We start from the raw sequence: 22,643 nt of genomic DNA, 5'->3' as shown, positions 1-22,643 counted from the left end.
AGGCTGATATAAACTAAGCGAGGGCTTAGATAACGGAAATTTGCACGCTTTCATTTTCTCAGCCACATCATCTCTCCACTCACACACTCTCTGTCGAAACAGTGCTTGACTTGACAGAAACGAAGCTACATGGTATATTTTGACTCATTTAGAAATGAGTCAACAATGGCAACTAGTCAGCTAATTTTTCTGTGTGACTAAGTATTAAACATGAGCAGTCATGCAAGCCTAGACAGACAGAGAGAATGTGAATGAGAGGCATTAGACGGGTTCACATTCTGACAATCACAGAGTCACACTCAAAGAGCAGGATTAATTACAAGAAGAGGAGGAGGAGAAAGGAATGGATAGAAACAGAAAGAGGGTGGGGGTGAGCTGGGGAGAGTGGGGGAGACAGTAAGAGAGAGAGAGAGACTGAATCTTTCATAGTTGATCGCCACCGCTGTGATTTGTTTCCCGCTGCTGCAGCGTAAGCGTTAGCTCCCGCACAATGACTTCTCAACCTCCTCCTGTCTCCACATTCTCTCCTGTTTTCTTTCCCTTCAAAACAAAATCATTCATTCAAGGCTGATGGCTCACAGACTTCAGAATTTTCCATAAACTTGCATCGGACATAAGGACCACCACTGAAGTCTCTCTGTAAGGTAGGAGTAGCAGTTTACATTTGTATAACTGTTCCACGTGCTAAGGTACATCATTCTGTTCAATGTTTGTGTGTGTGTTTTGATTTATGTTTTATAGGATATATCATTTATTTTAATTTTAACTTTTTCAAAGAATGGCTGAATTATTTTAAAACGAAAAATATAAAAAATGGGGGGAAAACGGGTTTTAAGGCTTTTATCCGCCTTATATTTTTGATTATTTATCACATAAACCAGCACTAGTCTATTTGTGATATTGTATTTTTGGAGAGCACTATTATCGTGGAATGTGTTCTGTGTTACTTCATGTACAGATTTATTTCATGTGTTTAGAAACAGATCAGCTGATTTATGTCACAAACATGTGGCTGTGTTTCCCAAACCCTTGTCCTGGAGGCACAGCAACAGTAGCCTACACATTTTGGATGTCGCCCTTATCTGACCCATCCATTTCAGGTCTTGAAGTCTCTACTAATGAGCCGATGAGTTGAATCAGGTGTGTTTGATTTGGAAGAGTTTAAACAGGGTTGTGAAACCCTGGGTTACACTGTGTGCTGTCACATGTTTTGCTGGTCCACCCATTCTAGTGACGAGTGTTTGGCTATAAATACCCACACCGAGCCTCTGTACATCCCCTGTCTGCGCATATAGTGGCTGTTAGTGAGAAATGGCTTTGAAGCGTTTCTGAACTAAAAAGTCAAATTTGGCATAACTAAGATGAAAAAGTGCACACATTCATAAAGACGCAAGTAATCGTTTTGCTCAGGCTCCCAGAGGACAGCACTGCTGTAATGATTGATCTCAGATTCGTGTTATTCACTTCATTCAATTTCGAGCTTGGCATTACCATCCTAAATCATTACTTGTCAATATATGGTCTGTTTAAGGGTTCAATATTTGTTATTGTCATTTTTAAATCGTTGATAATAATTACATTTGTATTGAATCAGTTTAGCCATTTGTGAGACCCTGGACCACAAAACCAGTCAATCAGGGTAATAAAACAAAAACAAAAAAAGATATCTATACATAATCTGAAAGCTGAACAAATAATCTTTCCATTGATGTATGATTTGTTAGGATATGGTAATATTTGGAAATATTGAAAATCTGGAATCTGAGGCTGCCAAAAAATCTAAATATTGAGAAAATCACTTTTAAAGTTGTCCAAATTAAGTCCTTAGCAATGCATATTTTGATATATTAAGGTAGGACATTTACTAAAATATCTTCATGGAACATGATCTTAATATTCGAATGATTTTTGGCATAAATGAAAAATGGATCAAATGTATTGGCTGTTGACACGAATATACCCGTGAGACGCATGACTGGTTTTGTGCTCCGGGGTCACATTTAGTGCCAAAAAATCACTTATTCTCTATTTCCTAAAATGTTGTTTCTTCTTTCTTCTTTCATGCAACTCATAAATACTTTAAAAACATGATAAAAGCAATCCATACAACTTATGTATGAATCTTCTGAAGCCATGCAAATAATAAAGCAGGCTCAAATCATTCACTAAAAATATCCCGCTTTGCCGTAGCTCTGAAATCTCTTTCATGCTTGCATATATTTAAATATCCAGGTTTTCCTGTATTCAGATATCCATGTTTGTAAGATTTGACATATTTTGGCTTAAATTTTGGTCTGTTCTTCACAGAGAGCTATTGTATACAATATACTATTGTTGCCTATTGTATGAAATACTGAGCAGAAGTTGTATGGACTACTTTAATGTTATTTCATGATACTGTTATGGTGATGATTATTATTTATTTATTTATTTTCAGTGATGAGCTTGACATCACTTTCCTCTTTCTTGCTAAAGAACAGTAGGAACTGTTTATTGATAGTTGAGTAAGGACATAAATTGATGTCACCTGGATGGGGAAAGATTCACCAATACTGAACCAATTGTATTTCCTATGTGCGCACCATGACAACAGAGTGATGTATGTTCACATTGTGCATGTTGTCCTTTATCCAGTCAGAGGTGAAAGGATTGATTTATGTTAAATTGCTGTGTTCAAAAGCCAGTTCTCTGTCTCTCTGCAATGCTCTCTTCAAACCATTACAGAAAGTCCTTGAATCATGTCAAACTTCACCTCATTGATTCCCTTTTGGCCGTGCAGCGTGGCTATCCACAGAAAGCCTGTCATCATTTGGTTTACTTCCTGTGCATCTTATCTTGACCAATATTTACTTTTAGATCAGCGTGCTGATCAAAACTGTCATTAGTGGGGTGGCTATTCTTTATTTTAGGGTTTCTTTGTTACTGTGTAATTAAACAAATAAGTACTGAGTCAAGGCGAGAGGGTTACACTTTATTTTACAGTGTCATTGTTACAGTGTAGTTATATATTTAAGTACTGAGTAATATTAATGAACTACATGTATTTACTATAGGGTTAGGGTATGATTAGGGTTTGGATTAACTGGTAAGTACATGTAACATATGTAGCAAGGACACTGTAAAATAACGTCTTGGTATTAGCATCAAAATTGTTATTGCAATTTGAACAATATCACTGCGCTGTCACTGGGGCGGTACCCTACACTGTCAAAAAAAAGAGTACAAAATTGTACCTTTTAAGAAGTGTTCATGTGGTACCCTTAAAGCTACACTGTGTAACTTTTTTAGTCTATTCTTAGCTAAAAACACTTCAAAAATAGTTATGTAAAAATATATGTGCTCATTAATGTATATTTACTTCTTTCAAGTAATAAAGTATTCTCGTACGTTTATAATATGCCATTGAAAATACATAAGGTAATGGGATCTAACGGTGGTCGCCATGTTGCCCCTCAATCTTGAAAGTACATTAGCCAAAGAGGGACATACCCGTAAATTCAAGCTTTGCCTTTCGCGTTTTAACCGGTTTTAATACTCGATGGCACTGTACAAAATTCTCTGCCTCGCGCATGTGAGCGTCAACTTGTTCAGACTTGTCTGGTGCATGTGCAGAGAGTTTTCATCTCAGCAGCTCCAGTAACAGAGTTATACGGAGTTTTCCTGGCTTGTTTATTCCTCAAAAGTCTTTTTTTCCTTGTGTGGTGTTTCTGTGCGTTAATTACTCCGTAAGTAATAATAGTTATTGTCATTGTGGATGTGTTTCAGAGTGTGTCATCGCGTAATTCAGTTGATGTCACCTCAGAAGTATTTTTGTGACAACATACAATAGCGTAATGCTCACCTATTTGAATAATCATTCAGTTATTTTGTTATCAACAATGTTTATTCGTTTTTAGAAAATATTTGCTTGTAATGTATGTTGATAGAAATATGTATCAGGTCTGATCGGCATATTAACAATTGTTATACAGAGCGCACTGCAGTGCTAACGTTAAAGCGGCGCACACACTTTTGTAACCGGACACCGCTTGTTAGCAGCGGCAGCTCAGCTCCTTTTAATGCAGCTGCATTTAGCGCCTATATATGGTACAATAAGCTCTGGTTTACGGTTACATTATACAAATGTAACTTATAAGTATAGTTATACAGTTCTTAACTGTGTATATATATTTACCATCCTTATTTGTTCTCTCACAGAAACCACATTTATGTACATATCCACGCAAACCTGTTTATGCCTTGCAATTGAATGACTGAATAAACATTACTATCATCAAAGTTCACTCTGGATTAGCTGCAGTTCTTTCTAGCCGAATAATTAGGCCAGTTGAGTTCCAAACATCCCACTGCGCACAGAATATCCCACAGGCACCGTGTCGAATGTGGACGAGGTCGAACTGGAAGCCATGTTAATCTTGGACTAAATCGGCCACCGTAGGAGTTGAAACGAAATCGGAATTGAGAGGAACAGAAACTAAAATTCACTGGATGGTCATATACCTTTTCACCACTAGATGGGGGAAAATATCACACAGTGTAGCTTTAAGGGTACATGTTTGTACCTCTAAGTCAGGGGTGGGCAAGTTCGGTCCTAGAGAGCTGATGTCCTGGAGAGTTTAGCTCCAACCCTACTAAGCCACCACAGTATAAAACTCATGGCTCCAGCATGCATTTCAGCATTAAGTATGTCACCATTGTTGAGATTCATATGCTGATTCTTGATATCTGTGTGCGTCTAAACTTTTTTTACCCTAGAGCAAAGGGATTGTATTTAAAAATCAAAATTCAGAATGTCTGATCTGTGGCAAGAAAGCATTGTTGATGAATATTATTTATTGATATTTTTTAGTCAGTGATGAGTTTAGCCAACTATTGTTCTTCATGACAATATTTGTTTATGGTTTCTTTTGATTTAAACAGATTTTGTGTTTTGTTAACACTGTAATAAAAAACCACAAACTCGCATAAAAATCTAAGAGTCAAACTGCCCAACTAAATAAAACACTGATTACCATAATGGTGACCAAATATTTTCCAATAAAACATCAACATCTAAACCTCTGTTAATTCTCAATAAGAGCTTCTATAGATGTCTTTCAGGGTTGGAGCCAAACTCTGCAGGACATCGACACACTAGGACCGAACTTGCCTGCCAATGGTTTAATTGTACCCTAAGGACCAATTGTGTACCTTTAAAGGGACAGTTATACGTTTTGTTCTTCAAGGAACAAAATTGTACCTCCACTGTACCTTTTTTTCTGAGAGTGTAAAGTACAAAAGCACATCTTTGTACCTTACTTACCCTTAAAGGTTCATATTACTATTTTAAATGTACATATTAGTACATTTTCCTTTTTTTACCTTAGGGTACTGCCCCAATGACAGCGCTGTATCTTTTTTTCTGACAGTGAACAAGACCTCAAATCATGTGGTTTGTCGAGGAGAGGCATTCTTTAATTTTTCTAAGCAAACAGATTTAAAATGTTCATCTGATGCATGATAGTAAAAAAACAAACAAACATTAGTTACATGTAAAAGGTTAGTTCACCCAAAAATGTAAATTCTGTCATTAATTCCTCTCCCTCATGTCATTCCAAACCCGTAAGACCTTTGTTCATCTTCAGAACACAAATGAAGATATTTCTGATGAAATCCAAGAGCTCTCTGACCCTCCATAGACAGATATTGAATTAACGAAAGGCTAGAACGAACTTGTTGAATAAAGTCATTATTTTTGTTTGTTTTTGCACACAAAAAGTATTCTTGTTGCTTCATAACATTAAGGTTGAACCACTGGAGTCACATTGACTATTTTAATGATCTCTTTACTGCCTTTCTGGACCTTGAAAGTGTTAATTCAATTACTGTCTATGGATGGGTTAGAGCTCTCGGATCTCATCAAAAATATCTTAATTTGTGTTCTGAAGATGAACGAAGGTCTTAGGGGTTTGGAACGACATGAGGGTGAGGAATTAATGACAGGACTTTCATTTTTGGGTGAACTAACCCTTTAAAGTATATTCTTGAGCGAGGGACCAGAATACTACTATTGCTCTTTTTGCAGCATGTATTTTTTCTACTGTGCACTAAATGCAAATTGTACACTCAGATAACCTATCCAGTCCATGTCCGGTGTGACAAACAAACTGGTTATTTTTCATCTATCTCATTTTTAACAGCCAAAATTCTAATATAAGTAATCATCATCCGATGTATTTCCAAGATGATAACTGGATGCCCTGTCCAATGCAATGTGATTAGGTCATGTGTCACAACAAATGTATTACACTAATGTGTAAAATTGTGTTGACATTGATTGACTCGCTTAAATAGTAATTTAGTTAATTTTAGTACACTACTTTTTACTTTTTACAGGTTACGTGCGGTATAAGTATGGCTCTTTGAAGAAGTAGATCACTCTTTATAAACTTGTAATCTATTCTGAACACATCACTCGTCACGTGTGAGCTTGCCTGTGCCTTGATCAATCAAAGATAAAGTTGCATAAATAATGACCTCTGCAGATGCTTAATGGCTGTTGGTGCTGGTGTTAGCGTTAACAAGGAAAGGGAATATAATATTTAGCATGCTCTGAATGTGTGCCTGCTGACGTACGGATGAATCTGAGAGAGATGGACGGAGAAGGCTGCGAAATGAGATTTGTGTGTCAGATTTTACCCAGGGCATTTGCTGCTCTGCGCTACCGTACCTGTCAAGTTGCTTTGATGTCAGTTATATACAGCAAGAACAAGTCATTTCCAAACTCTCTCTTTCATGCTTCTCTCCTCCCTCTGCTTTTCTTTCTGGATTTAATGTAGGGTACAGTAAGTTTGACGTTATATACTTAGAAATTGTGTCACAATATGCTCACTATCCTGTACACTGTGGCCTCTAAACCATTTGGTTAATCACACACACACACACACACACACACACACACACACACACACACACACACACACACACACACACACACACACACACACACACACACACACACACACACACACACACACACACACACAACACACACACACACACACACACACAAACAAATGTGGTCTCGGAGATATTTATATCTATGGATTTCCACCAGACAGTGATTAAGTCCAGGCAGCTCATGAGAATTTTAGGGTTATTTGTGTGTGCAGGACTTTTAATAACCACATGGATGCAGTTGTAACTATGTTGCTTAGATCATCTCTAATCCACAAGGTGTGTGTATGGTTGACTGATGACACACAAGCACACATGCGATGTCACTGCAGCTGTCAGCCGATGTCTTTGCCACTTTGGTATTTTGTTAGTACAAGTGGACTTGCAAAGTGGCAAGGCATAGTATGTGAACCACTTGCAGAATACGTGAAAATGTGCATAATTTTAACAAAATTTGAGAAAATACATGTTATTTTTTTATTTAGTACTGTCCTGAATAAGTTATTTTACATAAAATATGTTTAAGAAACTACATTTATTAAAACGACCTCATTCAAAAGTTTATGAACCCTTGAGTCTTAATCCTGTGTTAGTCCTGTGTTAGATTAATCCATCATTTCAGAAGTGAGGGGGACAGAATGTCAAGTGTTATACCAGTTTTTTTCTGACCTTTGTCTAGTTGACGGTTTTATTTAAAATCATATACCTTTTTCTTAATTGGCTTAATATGCTATTTTTGACCCCAAATGACGTTTGCTGAAATCTAAATGGCATGAGACTTGACACACTACCAGTCAAAAGTTTGTAAACATTAAAGTTTTTCAATGTTTTTGAAATCTTAATCTCACCAAAGCTGCATTTATTTGATTTAAAAAAATACAGCAATAACAGTATTACTGTGATTTTTTTTAAATACAATTTGAAATAACTTTTTTCTATTTGAATATATTTTAAAAATGCAATTTATTCCTGTGATCAAAGCTGAATTTTCAGCATCATTACTCCAGTCTTCAGTGTCACATGATCCTTCAGAAATCATTCTGATATGAGGATTTGATTATCAAGAAACATTTCAGATTACTATCAGTGTTGAAAACAGTTGTGTAAAACATTTTAGGATTCTGGGGGGGGGATCATTCAATTGATCAAGTGACAGTATAGACATTTATAATGTTGCAAAAGCTTTATATTTCAGATAAATGCTGTTCTTTTGAACTTTCTATTCATCAAATAATCCTGAAAAAAAATTATACACGACGGTTTTCAACATTGGTAATAATAATAAATGTTTCTTGAGCAGCAAATCGGCATATTATAATGATCTGTGAAGGATCATGTGACACTGAAGACCGGAGTAATGATGATAAATTCAGCTTTGAATCACATGAATAAATTAGGCTACACTTTAATATATTCAAATAAAAAACATTTTAAATTGTAAAAATATTTCACAATGTTTTTGCTGTTTTTATATATTCAATCAACAAGAGCCAGAGCAAACACTTTACATTGTATCAACATTGTATATACAATCAATACAGAAACAAACGATCTGTGAACGGAGATCCTAGAAACACTTCCGTGGATATTCCGTAGCCTATATCAGACGCGCTCACGGCTAACGTTAGGCGTTTTCCTATTCAGCAAGTTAAAAATGCCATCTTTACTCTAATTTGGGGTTTGATAACATATCTGTGAAAATAAAAGACGTTACAAGAAAATACACAGATAACGCAGTATCTTCCAGCAAAACTGGCTAATTATTCAACAAGAGAAACAGACAGAGTTACACTATTGTAGCTACAACACAATTCGGATACCAAATGCCAACTTACAGTGCTTGACGTTTTCGTAGTGAAGAGTTTTTTTTTTTTTTTGTAGCCTACCGCTTTGAACCTTAAGGCCTGTTCACACCGGGACGATTTTCGCACGCGTTTATCGCCGACGTTTAACGCCTCGGGACTAAACAATGGGCGCCAATGTGAGTGTTCACACCGACGCGCAAAACGCCAGGCGTAAAAGCGTCATTTTTAAAAAAACGCCTCGGGTTCGTTTTTTTATTTTGACACGGCGCGTAAAAAACTGTCCGACCAATGAGATCGGCACTTTTGTTCACGTGCCTGGAGCTGCTGAAGTGACAGTAAAACACGACTTGGTGGCGCTCAAGCACAAAACAGTCTTGACGAGCACACATTGATACGACGAAGAAGTAGTAAGTAGACAAAGAAGAAGATGAACTGCTAATGCTGCTTGCCAGTTAGCAAAAAGTGTGTGAATGGTTTTGCCCATATACATAATATGTCTATGGTTTTGGCAAGCACGTAAATACTGTCTCTCTTCTCCTTCTGTGTGACAAGCGAGTGTCATAAAGTACCGCAGCACCATCTTGTGTACCGGGAGCGCATCGACTGAATGTGCACGTTCACTCGGCGCAGCGCCAGTGAAAATCGCTTGGGTGTGAACACTCAAGACGCGCCGAAAAACGGCACGAAAAACGCTGGCGATAAGCGCGCGCGATATTCGTCCCGGTGTGTACAGGCCTATAGACTGTAAAAATTTTTTTGAACTCTCTTGAATCGCTTTGAACTCATCGCAACCTCATGTATGAAAATGATGGATACAGCACGGGTGCGAGCATGGGCGTGCCGTCACCGTCACCAGTGAGTGACTGATTACCATGGAAACTTGAAATTCACGTAGAAATATAAGCTAAGAAACGTAGCTTATATAGATACTAGATAGACTGTCTCTTTGAATTTTAATTTCAATTTATACACTTGAAAACCTCAACTTATCGTGAGCACACTTGCCCAATGAAAAAGTGCGGGGGACGAATTTACATTTTACCCGCGTAATCTACGCCTGATGATCCACGGCTGTTTTTGTGTTTTGTGATGGTTGTTCTTGAGTCTCTTTTTTGTCCTGAACAGTTAAACTGACCAGCATTCTTCAGAAAAATCCTCCAGGTCCTGCTAATTCTTTAGTTTTCAGAAGCTACAGAAGATACTGACATGTTTCTCGGAAGACAAATGAAGTAAATTTACCATGATCTTCAAATTCAAAAGTTTTCACCCCCCGAGCTCTTAATGTGTCGCGTTTCCTTCTGGAGCTTCAGTGAATGTTTCAACCTTTTTTAATAGTTGTGTTTGAGTCCCTCAATCGTCCTCAGTGTGAAAAGATGGATCTCAAAATCATACAGTCACTGCTGGAAAGGGTTCAAATGTGCAAAAGATGCTGGAAAACTGAAGAATTTTTTCTGAAGAACGCTGGTCAGTTTAACTGCTCAGGACAAACAAGAGACTCAAGAACAACCATCACTAAACACACACACAGCCATGGATCATCAGGGAACGACACACGCTATTGAGAGTCAAGGGCATGTAAACTTTTGAACACAGTCATTTTAATAAATTCAGCTATTTTTTTTTATCTTGTGGACAATATTTAAACATATTTTTTTTGTAAAATATCTTATTGTGGACAGTACTAAATAAAAAATAATGCATTGTGTATGATCCCTCTTATTTTGTTACAATTATTCACATTTTCAAAGATTCTGAAAGGGATTCACATACTTTTTCTTCCGCAACTGCAATCTGCAAAACAAAATGAAAACATGGTTTAAAGGAGCAGACATGCTTTATGAATGATTAGTTGTGAGATCATTTGAATGAATTAGTGCTGGATAATACTTACAACATGCAAGTCCTGAAAAGTTAATTTTACAATTATCCGACCCCCCTACTCTTCCATCAAATACAAGACTATTAGCTTAATCTTCGGAAAAAGGATTTTGTCTATGGAGCACCTGTCACTCAGCTTTTGGAATTAGTGTTACATGTAAGTGTGTTTTGCACATTGTTATTTATCAGTTTTAGCAGAAGCTGTATCATCCATCTCTGTTTGACTTTGTGCTACATTTTTTTTGGTTTTACATGATGAATTAGAAATGATCTTTACAGTTGAGAAAGAATGTTGCTTAAAATGTAATTTCTTTGGCAAAAAAAAGAAAAGAAATTATGTCAATCATATAAAGAATTAACAATAGAACCCAGTGTGTGTGTGTGTGTGTGTGTGTGTGTGTGTGTGTGTGTGTGTGTGTGTGTGTGTGTGTGTGTGTGTGTGTGTGTGTGTGTGTGTGTGTGTGTGTGTGTGTGTGTGTGTGTGTGTGTGTGTGTACACATACACAAATGAGTTTGAAAGCATGAATTTTCTCTAGCGCTGCTTGCTATGAGGATGGGGATTTGGTTCATCACTCACTGATAGACACCCAATGGGATTTGGTTTATCGCTGAAGGCGTAGCTTAAAATAACAGCATGAGTTTTTCTCATGCCTTGCTTACCAACAGCTAAAGTTGGTCCTGCAGCTAGTGAGGGTCCATCACAATCCTTTGGCAAATGTGCAGAAGTGACCCAATTTCGGAATGTGAGGTTGTGTATTTGTTTAGACACGTGTCCTCTGAACTGGAGAGTAATGTAATCTTTTATTGGAAAATTAAACAACATTTTATCAAACTTTGATAAATGTCTTAAAGAGCACCTATCATGGCATTTAAAATGTTCCAAATATTGTTTTAGAAGTCCCCAACAACAGTTTTGCATGCATGCAATGACAAAAAAGACTTTAGTTTTCTTATAATATGCATTTATTTTTACCTGTTTTGACAGCGATTCTCAAATGATTCCTTTAGTGATTCACTTTTCAAAACCCCGCCTTTACGTGACGCTAATCTGCGGTGATTGGTCAGATGACCCAGTCAGTTGTGATTGGTAGAGTCTGTGCAGATATTTTCGGAAACGGAACGCCCATCAAAGTCTTATAATGACAGTAATTTGTTAATATGTGTCAGGAGTTATGAATATGAAAACTGCCTCGGTACTGTTTGATTGTAATATGAGCCTCAGCTGATCTCATTCATAAAAAAACTCCTCACGAAGACTCGCGACAAATCAACATCCCTCAGGGCTTTTAGTTCAAAAGTGTGCAGATGAGGAGACATATTGATAGATTCTCATATGTCTGTGTCAAATTTCTAAACAGAGGAGTATTTTTTATTCAATACTTCCTCAAAATGGGCAGAAATAGCCTAATCATGAGCGATTGAGTCTCTTATGTGTTGTTTTCAATTCATACTGGCAGCCGGAGGGCGCTCTGTGCACATGTAATCCATATATGGTACAGACAGACGAAGAAGAACCATGTGCCATAATAAAAGTCCATAATAAAAGCTTCCTGAGATCGCGAAACATACATTTGACGACTAATAATAAACACTCAATCGCGACGATGTATGGTTTGTCTTCAAGCCACCTAGTCTTCAAATGCTCATCCTTGGGCAGATGAAAGAAGTTTGCTTCTGAGTGGCACTTCAGAACACAGGGTCTCGACGCCATGATGTTTTCTAGTTTTCACTGGCGTCTTGGAGCGCAATAAGTGGGCGTATCGTATTCAAATAACTTGACAAGTTGACGTCATCTAGTCAGAGAAAAAGCTTCGGTCTTCTAACGATTCTTAAAAATGACTCAGAGTCGACTCTTACTTTTGAAAGAAAATAACTATATATACGGTGCACTGTCATATTTCAAGCTATCACAGGATGTTTTTGTTCACTTAGATCTATGTTACACACTACATGAAAGGTAAATTTCAAAATTCCATGATAGGTGCTCTTTAAATCTTTTAAACAACTGAGAATGTTGTTTTTGATAAAAAGCCCCTGTCAAGTTCCTGAATCTTATGTCAGCATCTGAGAGTCAAATTACAGGGACTCATCTCAAGATCACTCATTGAAAAGTCAAGAATATAACTGAAAATATTCAAATCAGGAATCAGAATCAGAATGTGCATTAAAAATGCACAGTCACTTTGTGCATAAAAAATGTGTGTCAAAATATTTTATATAAAAAGTACAAATTCTTGTTTCCACCAGAAACCAACATATTAGATTGGAGTTTGTTCTCTTTAGCATTTCACCCAGTTCCCTAATAATTCAGATTCAGTTTCAGTGAGTGAAGAACAAATTTATGTCAATGTTTTTAGTTCTAATTATTGATATTGATGATAATTATTGACATGATACCGTTTGTAAGGGGGTATGTTTGATTGTTGGGTAAATATAAAACATGCTGGAGATATTTTAAATACTTTTTGCATAATTATATTTATTTTACTTAAAGGGGTAGTTCACCCAAAAATGATCAAGCAGATCTCGGCAGCCATTGACTACCATAGTTGGGAAAAAATATTATGGTAGTCAATGGCTGCCGAAATCTGCTTGGTTAAAAACATTCTTCCAAATATCTTCCGTTCAGCAGAAGAAAGTAATGTATACAGGTTTGGAGCAACTTGAGGGTGAGTAGAAAATATGACAGAATTCAGAATTTGCTATCCCTTTAAGTTTATTTTGTGGCTTAAATAAATGCATTTTTAACATTTTTATGCATCTTATAACAAATATCTTTTTTTAACCCCATGGAAATGCATGGAGATCCTGTTGTAAATAACAGTGAAAAGTCTGGATGGATGGATGGATGGATGGATGGATAGATTGGACTGGACTGGATGGATGGATGGATGGATGGATGGATCGGATCGGACTGGACTGGATGGATGGATGGATGGGATTGGACTGGATGGATGGATGGATGGATGGATTGGACTGGATGGATGGATGGATGGATGGATGGATGGATGGATGGATGGATGGATGGATTGGATTGGATTGGATTGGACTGGATTGGATGGATGGATGGATGGATTGGATTGGATTGGATTGGACTGGATTGGATGGATGGATGGATGGATGGATGGATGGATGGATGGATGGATTGGGTGAATGGATGGATGGGATGGGATGGGATGGGATTGGATTGGATTGAATTGGATAGGATGGATGGATGGATGGATGGATGGATGGATGGATGGGATGGGATGGGATGGGATTGGGTGGGATTGGATGGATGGATGGACATGTCTTGCATTTGGGGCGGCAGTGGATCAGTGGTTCATGGTTGTCTACAAACCAGAAGGTTTCCAGCAGTGACTGTATGATTTTGAGACACAACTTTTCACACTGAGGACAACTGAGGGACTCAAACACAACTATAGCCGCGTTTCCACCGCAGGAACTTTCCCCAGGAACTAGGAACTTTGGGGTGGTACTCTGTGTGTTTCCACCACAGGAACCAGGGTCTGAATGAAGTTCCGGGTAAAAATCTCCCCCTCCAAAAGTCCCTTCTTGCGAGGTAGTACTTTTTCAAAGTTCAGGAACTTTTGGGAGTGGGACTTGGGCGCTGAACATGTTGATTGGTTGAGCTCACACAGCATTTTATTTCAACCGGCATTTTTTAAAAGTCTTTTGTGAGGTTTGTTCTGCGTTCAGCAAATATCAGTCTTGCTCTTTCTGCCTGATGGCGCGCGTTCGTCTGAGCCATCTCACGGTCAATGTCTGTAACAGCTGATAACATACGTTATCTTTATTTTAAATCTAGCTTTACGAGCTTTCAGAATACGCTTTAGTATCAGTGCTTGTCTCTTTTCCGCAGGTTTGTTAATTACCTCTTTATTAAACCAATAACCAGCAAAAGCAGCACTGCTTGCATCTCAGTCACGCGCAGTCCTATGTCAATGGACTAATTTGCCTAATCTTCACGGTACTTTAGACCACAGTGGAAACACAGACAGTAGCAGGTCTGGGGGGAAAAAAGTTCCTGTAAAAAAGTTCCTGGTACAAATTGTGATCATTTCGGTGGAAACGGGGCTTATTAAAAAAGGTTGAAACATTCACTGATGCTCCAGAAGGAAACGCGATGCATTAAGAGCCGGGGGGTGAAAACCTTTGAACGGTATGAAGAGGTCCAAATTTTTCTTATTTTGTTTAAAAAATCTTTTCTTTTTTTTTCATTTAGTGCTGCCCTTCAGAAGCAACAGAAGATACTGTCCTAGAAGACAAATTAAGTACAATTTACCTTGCATTTCAAATTCAATACGTTTTCACCCCCGAGCTCTTAATGCGTCGCGTTTCCTTCTGGAGCATCAGTGAATGTTTCAACCTTTTTTAATAGTTGTGTTTGAGTCCCTCAATCGTCCTCAGTGTGAAAAGATGGATCTCAAAATCATACAGTCACTGCTGGAAAGGGTTCAAATGTGCAAAAGATGCTGGAAAACTGAAGAAATTTTCCTGGAGGATTTTTCTGAAGAACATTGATCAGTTTAACTGCTCAGGACAAACAAGAGCCTTAAGAACAACCATCACAAAACACAAAAACAGCCGTGGATCATCAGGGAACGACACACAGCACTGAGAATCAATAATTCATAAACGTTTGATCGGGGTCATTTAATAAATTCAGCAATTTCTTTGTCTTGTCTACTATATGTAAACATTTTTTCTGTAAAATATCTTATTCAGGACAGTACTAAATAAAAAAAATAACATGCATTTTTTGTGATCCCTCTTATTTCGTAAAAATGATTCCCATTTTCACAGATTCTGCAAGCGGTTTAGGGCTGGGACGGTATGGATTTTTTCTTACCGCGGTTGAAAAGCAAGAAATTCCCGCGGTTCAGCGGTAAACCGCTTTAAACGGCACCCACTCGACTTTCGCGCACAGCCGCAAACGCACACACCAACGCAGGCAATTGAACATAATAAGGAACATGTTTATTTTACATTTATTTTTTCACGTTTAGAACAGGAACAATTAGAACAGAAATGGAATGATATCTGGAAAAAAAAGTGCTGGCAAAACGAAATCTAGACTAGACTATGGTTTACATCCCAGCCTTCATATTTTTTGCTGAGAGAGCAGATCAGATCACGACTGAGAGATCTGAAGATAGAACAGCATAAACAAAGACAAACAAACACATTTTTATTTATCGTATTGATCAGTAATATATATTTATTTGTTTATTTATTTCCAATATTTTTAATTTCAGATTACAGTCATCGTCATCAAACAATCGCTTTAACTATAACGACTTTCGCGCACACCCGCCCATATAATATAATATATTATTTATATTTATATTATTTATATTTTTATATTACATATTTTTAAATATTCAGGCTATTAATTTACATTTACAATTTACATCGCGTGTGCGCTTTTGTCTCAGTGGTTAATGAAGACTTTAACGAAGGCTCAAGGCTATTTAATTTAAAAAAGTGTAGTCACTCGCTGCTCACACTACCTTGATTGTATATTATGCTACTTTTATTATTTATATTTATTTTTTATATTTTATAACATTTACATATTTATATTATTTTACATATCTCGTGTGGTGTGCGCTTTTGTCTCAGTGGTTCAAGGCTATTTAACGAAGACTTTTTAGGCTAATGATTGTACATATATATATGTTATTTATATTACATAAATAATTATATAGGCTATATATATATATATATATATATATATATATATATATATATATATATATATATATATATATATATAATTATTTATATTTATGTTATTTATATTACATAAATAATTTTTACATATTATATTATTATATTAGGCCTATTTTTACATATTTATATAACTTTATATATAGGCCTATATGCCTCTCGTGTGCGCTTTTGTCTCAGTGGTGCTATTTAACGAAGGCTATTTAATTTAACAAAGTGTTAAATTAACACTTTGTTAAACTACCGTGATTTTATCACACTACCGTGATTTTATCACACTACCGTGATTTTCACACTACCGTGATTTTATATTACTTATTATTTATATTTATATTATATATGTTTACATATTCATATTAATTTATATATCTCGTGTGCGCTTTTGTCTCAGTGGTTCAAATATTTAACGAAGGCTATTTAATTTAACAAAAAGTGTCGCATACTACTTTTATTGTAAGCCTGCCAGACGGATATCTTTTTCGATAGCCTTTTAATGAAATTGGAATTTCAGAATCGCATAGCCAACTTATATTTAATTGCCTACAAAAGATTATTTATTGATTATATTGAATGAAATTTCGCAGGCCCAGCTTATTTGTAGTCAATCTTTCCCAAACAGAGTTGGAAGAGAGTTAAAACTTACCAGTAGCCTACTAAGGAGTGCTGAGGCAGGTCCAGCTCAGTTTGTTCATTCTGAAGCCGTGTTTTTTTTTTTTTTTGCCAGCTATGGGAGAAAGCAGTCACCAGCGGTCGACACAAACCCATGGCCCGGGCGGTGCGTTCTTTTTCTGCTTTCATGACTTCTATCTCCCTAACCGCTATTGTCGGCTGCGCAACCATGTGAGAGAATTGTGTTAAGCACGTGCAATTAAAAACTGAGGTCCTGCTTATGCGCCTGTATTTTATGCTTTAGTAAAATTAAATTCAAATTATAGGCTAAAAGACATTACACAGGTACAAATGGAATGTTATAATGGAACATTGCGCTCCCCAACTCGCGAAAGGTCGGATTTGCTCCATCTTTTGATTAAGTTTTGTTTAGAAAACCTTGAATCCATATAAGACACACGTCATTAGACACAATCCATGTCATTAGAATCAATGAATCCATGGAATTAGACACAACGTACACACATGGGCAGGCCAATGTTTTTTTTGTTTTTTTTTGCGGTGATGGCGGTGACGCGTCAGAGAGAGTGCCTCAGAGCAGCAACGGTCACGTGATCTCTGTCTCGGAGGACGAGGTTCGGAGGGCACTCAAACGTGTGGATGTCAGGAAAGCTGCTGGGCCGGATGGTATTTCAGGTCGTGTTCTGCGGTCCTGTGCTGATCAGCTCGCAGGGCTCTTTACATCCATATTCAACGAGTCCCTTGCTACATCTGTTGTCCCCACCTCCTTCAAACGATCCTCCATCATCCCTGTACCTAAGATCAGTAAACCCTCTTGCCTAAATGACTATCGTCCAGTGGCTCTCACATCTTTAGTCATGAAGGTCTTTGAGAGACTCATTAAAAACAACATTTGCTCCTCCATTCCTGACACTTTGGACCCTCTTCAGTTTGCCTATCGTCCCAATAGATCGACTGAAGATGCCATTTCTCACGTCCTTCACTCCTGCCTCACTCACATCGACAGCAAAAGTGGGAACTATGTCAGGTTGCTATTTATTGACTATAGCTCAGCCTTTAACACCATAGTTCCCATTAAGCTAACACACAAACTCCTGGATCTAGGCCTGAATTCTTCTCTCTGCCTCTGGATTGAAGATTTCCTCACTGGCAGACCCCAGGCGGTGAGAGTAGGCCAGTTCACCTCCACCTCCATCACCCTGAGTGTTGGAGCTCCACAGGGCTGTGTGCTGAGTCCCCTGCTCTACTCTCTCTACACCCATGACTGTTTGTCCACACACAGCTCCACCTCGATCATCAAGTTTGCTGATGATACTGTTGTCCTGGGTCTCATCTCCAACAACAATGAGACGGCATACTTGGACGAAGTGGAGCAACTGACATCATGGTGCCAGGACAACTGTCTCTCTCTGAATGTTAGCAAGACCAAAGAACTGATTGTGGACTTCAGGAAGAGACAGCATCGGTCATACTCCCCTCTCATGATCAGCGGGACACCGGTAGAGAGAGTGAGCAGCTTCAAATACCTGGGTGTGAACATCTCCGAGGATCTGACCTGGACTACACACATCCAGACACAGGTGAAAAAAGCCAGGCAAAGACTGTACCACCTGCGCCAGCTGAGGAAATTCAGGGTTTCACCAGCCATCCTGAAAACTTTCTATCGAGGGGCGATAGAAAGTGTCCTGACTCAGTGCATCACAGCGTGGTACGGGAACAGCACCAGTCACGACTGCAAAGCCCTGCAAAGAGTGGTGCGCTTATCCGAGCGCATCTCAGGCTCAGCTCTCCCGTCTCTGCAGGACATCTTCACCAAACGCTGCAGAGGTAGAGCTACCAAAATCATCAGAGACATTAATCACCCTGCAAACTCTCACTTCACCCTGCTGCCATCTGGTAAGCGCTTCCGTAGCCTGATGGCAAAAACTGAAAGACTCAGGAGGAGTTTCTTCCCCCAGGCCATCAGACTCCTGAACTCAGTCACGTGACTTCACTTCACCCCCGCACACGCATAAACATACGGTTTTTTAACATTAACATCCACATACTGCAATTGCACTGCACTTTACTTTCCTATTGTTACTGCGTAACAACCTGTAATAAACCTTGCACATTATACTTCTTTATATATACATATATATATATTTTATGTTAACCACTTATTTTTAAGTCTACAGTTTATCTCACTTATCATATCCACATATTTTTTATATTTTTATTTATCTTATTTCCTATTTTTATCTTTTACTTGATTTATTTATAATTCTACTTATGTTAATACTTTTTATTCTAATTTTATTCTATTTCTATTTTAATTTCTTGTAACTGTTATTTGCACTGTCCATGGAGCGGACCTGTTTACATTTCACTGCCAGTTGTATATTGTGTATATAACTGTGTATGTGACAAATAAAACTCTTGAATCTTGAATCTTGAATCTTGACGATCTCAGACCCGCGGTAGGCGTCACGTGACCGCGGTATTGCGGTAATGCGGTAACCGTCCCAGCCCTAAAGCGGTTCACATACTTTTTCTTGCCACTGTATAACACTGCTTTTCTGCTTCAATGACTGGATACTTTGTAGTCATTGAAGGAACAATGAATTATAAAGTGTATCAAGACATTTACAAGGGAATGTCAGGGCAAAATTTTATGACTTCAAGTTTTAGAGAGTCATGAGACAAGGACCCAAATCACCCCAATAATGTCAGTTAAAGAATGACTGAAAAAAATCTAATCACAGAGATGCACTAGATGAACTCCTGTGATCCGTTCATGTCACTTTCAAATGCACAGTCAAGCGACAGTTCCGTTCATGTGAATGCCACAGAATGCATTAGAAAGCAGCAGAGCTTATGCAAAGGTATATTTTCACACAGAAATGTGGGGGAAGGAGATATCACATTCAGGCACAATCAAATCCCTTTTGCATTTTGAATATGGTCACAGTCAGAGAGAAGGTTATTTTGTGGGTATTAAAACTTCATTATGAGCAACAAGTAGTACTAACATTACTGTATAAAAGCCATAAAATGAGTCTGAGGAACAACAATCATGCATCAGCTGTTAGTGAAACAGCTCTATCCCCAAGAGCACTTCCTTTAATTCATAACACCCACATTTCATGAATCATATTCTTAATCTTGCTCTTGCTACTAAACAAGAGGTTTTTGTTATTCTCCAATAACCTTGATATGGTCAAAATATTTTTAGCCCATTTAGAAAGTTTCCGTTAAACAGTCAAGTCTTTCTTCTCTACCTTATGACCTTACCCTAACCCTAACCCTAACCCTAACCCTAACCCTAACCCTAACCCTCAGATGATAGCTTATCTTGATTTCAGTTTCGGTGGAATTTTGGCTTAGTTTTAATGTTTGATCATTGTGTTTTTTTTTTAACAGACGGGCTCATTATAAAGATAGAGCTACGGTCAGGAGCTGAGCGCCTGTTTCCTGCTGAAGTTAATTAAGTGTAGATATCTTGCTCAACTAATTGAACTTCACTGCGGCTTAGAAGCTAGTAAGCCCTTCCGAGCAACGACAAAAGTAGGGGACCCCTGATGTCAGTGATGGATTATTTCCCTGTCTTCAGGGTGAGTTTTGAATATAAATATGTGTAATGGCGCGACTGGTGATAGATACATGCTGTGTGTGAGTCTGTGAGAAGATTATGGAAATGATCCGCTCAGATTATGAGAGGAAAAAGATGTGTTTCTGTGTTCTAGTTGGATCTGACTTCTAAAGAGAGATGAAATTGTACAAAGAGAAGAGATAAAGTCAGGAGAAGGTGGGCACAAGACAAAGAGCGACTTTTTCTAGGTGACTGAAAAAAAATTAAGAAGTAAGGAGAGACATATTCATGTAGAAACACAAGACAACTAAAATATTCATAATTGAAAGCACTGTAAGAACAATGTAAAATGCAAAGTAAGTGTCTTACAGGTCTATTATAAAAGAACAATATACAGTGCATTGCCAAAAGTATTGGGACACCCCTACAAATCATTGAATTCATGTGTTCCAATCACTTCCATGGCCACAGGTGTATAAAATCAAGCATTAGGCATGCAGACGCTTCTACAAACATTTGTGAAAGAATGGGTCGCTCTCAGGAGCTCAGTGAACTCAAGCGTGGTACCGTACAGAGTCAATAGCTACAGACCTCCAAACTTTGTGTGCCCTTCTCAAGAACAGTGTGTAGAGCTTCATGGAATGGGTTTCCATGGCCGAGCAACTCATCCAAGCCTTACATCACCAAGTGAAATGCAAAGCGTGGGATGCAGTGGGGTAAAGCACGCCGCCTCTGGACTCTAGAGCAGTGGAGACGTGTTCTCTGGAGTGACCAATCACGCTTCACTGTCTGGCAATCCCATGGATGAGTTGGTTTGGCGGTTGCCAGGAGAACGGGACTTGCCTGACTGCATTGTGCCAAGTGTAAAGTTTGGTGGAGGGGGGGGGGGTGTTAAGGTGTGGGGTTGTTTTCAGGGGTTGGGCTAGGCCACTTAATTCCAGTGAAAGGAACTCTTAATGCTTCAGCATACCAAGACATTTTGGACAATTTCATGCTCCCAACTTTGTGGGAACAGTTTGAGGATGGCCCCTCTTGTTCCAACATGACTGCGCACCAGTGCACAAAGTGTCGATCCATAAAGGGGTGTGCCAACTCCATATAAAACCCTACGGATTAACAATGGGATGTCATAAAGTCAAACATGTGCATGTAAAGGCAGGCATCCCAAAACTTTTGGCAACATAGTGTATGTAATTCTAAAAATGTTTCAGACGTTAAATATGGGACCTTTGCAAAAATTTAAAATCTACAGACTTTCTCGTGCTCCAGAGAAACTATTGTGCATGCACGAGAAATGTTTCACGTAAGCGCGGGATTTTTTTGCGTGCTCACGCGTTACAATTTTCGGTTTATGTATACTGCCTTCCCTTCTCTTCTGTACAGATAAAAACACGTATGCACACATACGTATGCAAACGCGCTTGCCTATAGGCTAAACACATAATGCTTGCGTACATGCCGACGCAGATTCGCCTTTTTTGGGGGACCCAAAAAATCTAATGAAGCTAATATTGAAGTATTATGCTAGAAAGATCTGATTAACCATGATGTGAAGGTAAGCCATGGTAGGCATATATACCTAATCAATAATCTTAACTGAATTCATTAAGTGGTAATTGACTAAATCCAATCACAAATTGATCTCAATGTGACTAACAGTGGTTGTTTACCATTAAATGGTAAAGTACCAAGAAAAGGAAAGTTGGAGCTTTCAAAATACTCAGAAAGCCTCGTGAAGAGTGTCCTGAGGAAAACAGGGGATGACATTGTGACTGGAACACAGGTCAGTTGTTTAATAGTTTTATCAATTGAACAGATAATCAGTTGTGTTTGGGCCAGTTCCCTAGTGTAAGCACGCAAACATTAAAGCACATGCCTGTGTGCAGTTTGACTTCCCATTTAACCCAATCACCAAAGACACAATAAGTACTTGAGAAAAACACCCCAGTAATCTCATTTGTGTCCCCTCTTTGCCTATATAAGCCTGCAACCAAAACTTTAAAATGTCAATATGAGCTCCATCATTTTGTATCATACTTCCAAAACCAAATCAGGCTAGTTACATTCACTCAGTTTGTGGGCTGAGATGT

At 38.2% G+C, this 22,643-nt stretch overlaps 1 protein-coding gene across 1 annotated transcript in view; it reads left to right on the top strand.

Annotated features, from left to right (window-relative positions):
* Positions 1–410: 410 nt before the first annotated feature.
* Positions 411–22,643, top strand: part of opn7b (opsin 7, group member b) — a gene marked incomplete at both ends in the record, with an annotated part of 132,426 nt that continues 110,193 nt past the window's right edge. The window contains one exon of the mRNA XM_079802133.1: positions 411–644. The remainder of the gene's footprint in view (positions 645–22,643) is intronic.

The sequence above is a fragment of the Gobio gobio genome, assembly GCF_949357685.1.
Source record: "Gobio gobio genome assembly, chromosome: 21".
Classification (NCBI taxonomy): domain Eukaryota; kingdom Metazoa; phylum Chordata; class Actinopteri; order Cypriniformes; family Gobionidae; genus Gobio; species Gobio gobio.
The sequence above is the reverse complement of the archived record's forward strand: the minus strand, read 5'-3'. Positions and strand labels throughout refer to the sequence as shown.